The sequence below is a fragment of the Magnolia sinica genome, chromosome 14 (genome assembly GCF_029962835.1).
Source record: "Magnolia sinica isolate HGM2019 chromosome 14, MsV1, whole genome shotgun sequence".
In the NCBI taxonomy this organism is placed as follows: Eukaryota; Viridiplantae; Streptophyta; class Magnoliopsida; order Magnoliales; family Magnoliaceae; genus Magnolia; species Magnolia sinica.
Window position 1 is genome coordinate 32,889,915 of NC_080586.1, and position 5,250 is coordinate 32,895,164.

Genomic DNA, 5,250 nt, shown 5'->3' on the forward strand with positions numbered 1-5,250 from the left:
ATCACAACTCCCAACAAGCATTTTGCTAGTCCCGAGCAAAACATGTGAAAAATAATCTCAGAAATACTTGACAATTCTTGTGAACCCGAGTGACTTGTGAACAGATTGTCGAGGCGCGAGAATTCTAAGATTCATGAATGGTGCACAGAATTTTTCTTTCTAGAATCAAGCTCACGGTAAACTTCATAATCAATTTCAAAATATTAATCCATTAATTAGAATATTCTAAACATTGAGTTCCATGAGTGTATAGTGTAATCTCGGCATATTATCATTAAGAGATCCAATTGTCAATTTCATGATATCATTAGTAATTAACAACGGAATGCATGACAACTGAAACCAATACTTGCCTGATAGGTTAACTTTTCATTCTACTAGCCTTTGCTTTTCTTTATGAATAGTAACGCCAAGGAGGGGAATCAAGTCCTCACCTATAGGGAGCAAACCTATGGCGAAAACTTATCGCCTAACTTTTTTAAATGACAACCATAGGGAATCGAATCTACACCTATAGGGAGCAAACCTATGGTGAAGATTATATGACTTACGCTTTCTCTCAATTCTTAGTTATAGACCGAAGCTAAAAATTTCAGGCTGGTTCCTTTCATGCTTAGTGATTACCAAGTTAATCATTCAATGTTGAAACGGAACCTTAATATGCAACCGAGATGTGATATGTGAGATCATGACTCAATCAATGTTTAAAAGTTCTAATCATGGGTTAACAATTTAAACTTAACTGTGAAATCTAACGGATGGCTGAATCCAAGAGTTATAAATTACCGACATTCTGTACCTTGCAATGTTAAAATCACCCTTATCCTTCACAATCACTTCAAATGCACAAGAAATTCTAGAAAAATTTAAAAATTTTCACAATTTGTGCTCAAGACCAAGAAAATACTGATGAGGTAACCTAATCGCCCACCCCCAACCTAAAATCTACATTGTCCTCAATGTAAAAGAAATAAACATGCAATGCACATGGGACAACGAAAATAAAAGAGGAGTGATGGAAAGATATCAGTGTAAGAGCGGGTCAGCACAAGAGAGAAATCAACAAAAACAAAATAACATCATAAAAAGAAGATCCTACCTATACCACTTTCGCAGGTGTTCTCGATTGCATTTAGCGTATGCAACAAGCCTTTAAACCCCTAGGTTACCCCTTGTGGACGAGTTGTAGTCTCGTGAGGGTTTGCAGTAATGTTACCCACAAACATTGAACTAACTAACTAGGAAAATGAAATGAAATGAAAAGATGGGTTACCTCCCAGGAGCGCTAAGTTTAACGTCTTTAGCCAGACAAGAATGGACCATGAACTAATCAATCTTGATAACCTGGGTCCGCCAAATAAATTTCCTCAACATCTTGATTAACCAATCCCAGACTTTTTGGGAACAACTTGAACCGTGCTATTTGAAATGGGGTAGACATCCAACAATTTAAGCACCTCCGCTCGAAGGACTTCTTTCATGTCTAACAACCTAAGCACCTCCGTTGGAATGGTACCAACGTTTAACAATCTAAGCACCTTCGCTCGAACATCCTTTTTTTTTGTTAGGGTTAAGCCCCCTTTGCATTTCACGCGTTGTTTCTGCATATTCTTCAAGATCAGTACGATGCATACACAAAGTGCGGCTTACTCCCTTCATGTCCTCTATCGTCCACCCAATAGCTGCCTTATATTCTCTAAGCACTTTAAGTAACTTATTCTTCTGTTCTTTCTCAAGGTTAGACATTCTGATGACAGGTAGGGTCTCAGACGGACCTAAAAATGCATACTTGAGGTTTTCAGGCAATTGTTTAAGGTCAAGTTTAGGTGGTTTCTCAATAGATGGGACCGGTCTAGACTCAGAGGGTGGAAGAGGTTCCACTCTCACTTTCCATTTGACAGTCTCCATTATAGGAGTAGAATCGAGTAATGCATTGACTTCTTGGATGGAATTCTCTATGTCAAAATCCATGCCAAAATGTGCTAAGCAAGTCTCAAGTGTGTCTTCGGAAGATTGAAGGAAAGATTCATGCATTAGACTCTCAATCATGTCCACCTCACATATATCCTCTGAGTCTGCTGGTTGTTGTGCAACATTGAAAACGTTGAGCTTGATCTTCATGTTACCAAAGGACAACTTCATAACTCCATTCCTGCAATTTATGATAGCATTGGATGTGGCCAAGAATGGACGTCCTAAGATAACAGGGATTTGACTTGTAGGATTCTGGACAGGTTGAGTATCTAGAACGATGAAATCCACTGAAAAATAAAACTTGTCAACCTGAATTAGCACATCTTCAATAATACCACAGGGCACCTTGATAGATCTATCAGCTAGTTGTAATGTTATTTTAGTTGGTTTCAGCTCAGCAAGTCCTAGCTGCTCATAGACCAAATATGGTAACAAATTAACACTGGCCTCTAAATCAAGCAACGCTTTCTGAACCTTATGCTCTCCTATGACACAAGAAATGGTAGGAGCTCCTGGATCCCTAAATTTAGGAGGAGTGTTGTTTTGAATCATGGAGCTGAGTTGCTCTGCAAGGAAGACCTTCTTATGAACATTCATCTTACGCTTTTGAGTGCATAAATCTTTAAGAAACTTAGTGTAAGCAGGGACTTGCTTGATAGCATCAAGCAATGGAATGTTGATTTGGACTTGCTTAAACATGTTCAATATCTCATTAAAGTTGTTTCCTTTCTTAATCGGTGCCAGACGTTGAGGAAAAGGTGCTTTAGGCACATAAGATGGCACATGAGTGGTTCCTGGAGAGTCAGAGTGTTGTTGGACTTTGGATGCACTAGTATGTCTCTCTATTTCATTTTGATCTTTCGCATTGGACTTTGATTCTTCCCTAGGCATATCTACTTTGTTCTCGATCTGTTTACCGGACCTAAGGGTAATGATTGATTTGGCTTGCTCATGATATTGTTCTTGGTTTGAATTAGAGCCAATCTCATACTGTCCTTTTAGATTTACCACATGTTGACTAAGGAACTTGCCCTTCTCTCTCTCACTCAATGTGGTAGCAAGTTGACCCAACTGTACTCCCAGCTTGGCAATGGATTGCGCATTTGCATGTAAACTTTGCTGGTTAGCTAGTAAAGTATGTTGGGTGTCTTTTTGAAATTGAAGTGAACTCTGCATAAAAAGATTGAGTGTATCCTCAAGAGATGGTTTCCTAGATTGTGGAGGCACTTGTTGATACTGTGAGAACTGCGGAGGTTGTTGACTGCCAACTTGGGAGTAAGGTTGCATAGGAGGATTTCTAGATGGTCCTCCTTGTTGTGGTCCTTTTGCCCAAGAAAAATTTGGATGCCTAGCCTACCCTGGATTGTAGGTGTTTGAGTAAGGATTATTCTCAGTTCTCTGAAAGGTGTTCATAGCATGTACTTGTTCAGAGAGAAATTCTGGAAATGCTGAACTAGATGGACAAGACTGCGTAGGATGGGCGAGACTAGAACATATGGCACATGACTCGACTTGAGTTGTTTGTGGAGGTCCATTGTTTAACATTAAAGCATCCACCTTCTTTGTCAGGGTATTAATTTTGGCATAAAGATCTGGCGTGACTCCTACCTCATATATACCCCCTTTCTTCAGTGGTTGAGGGCTTCTTTCACCTCTATTTGAATAGTCCCATTGCTGGGAGTTTTCACACAAGGTTTCAAAGAAATTCAAAGCTTCGACATCACTTTTGGTCATGAATGACCCTCCACTGGTGGCGTCAACCATGCGACGATTTTGGGGTGTCAGACCGTCATAGAAGTATTGAACCTGTTGCCCCGTTTCAAAACCATGGTGTGGATATTTAAGAAGTAAATCCTTCCATCTTTCCCAACATTCATGAAAGTGCTCACCCTCTTTTTGTGTGAAATTCGTAATTTCTCTACGGAGAGCATTAGTTTTGTGAACCGGGAAGAACTTGTTTAAGAACTTCTTAGATAGTTGGTCCCATGTAGTGATAGACCCAACTCCTAGAGAATTCAACCATGCTTTCGCCTTATCCTTCAAAGATAAAGGAAAGAGGCGCAAACGGATCGAATCGTCTGAAAAGTTTTGGAACTTAAAGGTGGAGCAAATGTCTAAGAATTCTTTCACATGATGATATGGATCCTCCTTATCTGAACCATAAAAGGAGGGCAACAATTGTATGACCCTAGTTTTAAGTTCAAAGTGTACTGCCGTGGTGGCAGGCAACACTATGCATGAAGGCGTATTGAATTGGACAGGAGCTGAATAATCTCTAAGAGCTTTAGTTCCATTCTCTTCCGCCATTTCAAATAGGATGTTTCTAAATCTTCTACGAAAGGTTCTTTCTATTTCAGGATCAAAAGGTGCTAGTTCTATGTTCAAAGATCTACGTCCTAGCATAAACTATGTTATCAATATAAGAAAGAAAACTAAACTAAGATGCAACCTAAGATGAATAAAACTTAAAAATAAAAGTTATGAATTCCTAAAAATAAGAGAAAGCTATGTAAACGAGAATTGGAAGGAAGAACCCGGAAAAGGCGATGATGAATGTCTGAAGATTTGAGAGCTCCTCCTTTTGAAGACAATCTTATTTAGCAGCTTCCTTCCTCAATTCCTGTAAACATAAAAAAAAAAAATGAATTTCCTAAAATAATGCTAGAAAAATCCTAAGCAACGGTTAATTTCTAAAAAAGAAAGTTTCTAATCTTAGAAATAAAAGCTAAGTTAGTTTCTAAAAAGGGAAAAAAATTTCTAAAACTAGAAAATAGAAAGTTACTTGAAAGAAGAATCAAAATCTAAAATTAGAAAATAGGAAATTTCTAAAAAAAAGAAAGCCTAGAAATAGAAAATTTCTAAAAAAAATAAAACCCTAATTCTAAAAATAGAAATTAGAAAAAAAATTTGGAAAGAGATTACCAAATTAGTAGTTTATGTCAGGTCCCTACAAAACAGGAAATAGGTTAGTTTCTAAAAATAAAAATTTAACCTAAAGTTAGTAAAAAAAACCTAAGACTATGAATTATGATAAGAGAGAATCCTAAATCCAATTGGACCGAAACAGTCCCCGGCAACGGCGCCAAAAACTTGATGTTTTATTTAAACCAACCTGATTTAAATGATTTTAAACTCGCAAGTATACGAATCAGATGTAGATATGGTACGTATTACGAGATCGTTCCCACGAGGACTGGTTGTCACAATTCAAATTAAAGACTCTTCTTAACTAATCCAACAAATATTTGAGATAGTAATTGAGTAAACTAAATAAAA

General features: G+C 37.7%; 1 non-coding gene across 1 annotated transcript; it reads left to right on the forward strand.

Annotated features, from left to right (window-relative positions):
- Positions 1-3,796: 3,796 nt before the first annotated feature.
- Positions 3,797-3,903, forward strand: LOC131226349 (small nucleolar RNA R71). Its single transcript, XR_009161740.1, has one exon. It is a non-coding gene; the product is annotated as a small nucleolar RNA R71 (small nucleolar RNA).
- The last annotated feature ends 1,347 nt before the right edge of the window (positions 3,904-5,250 follow it).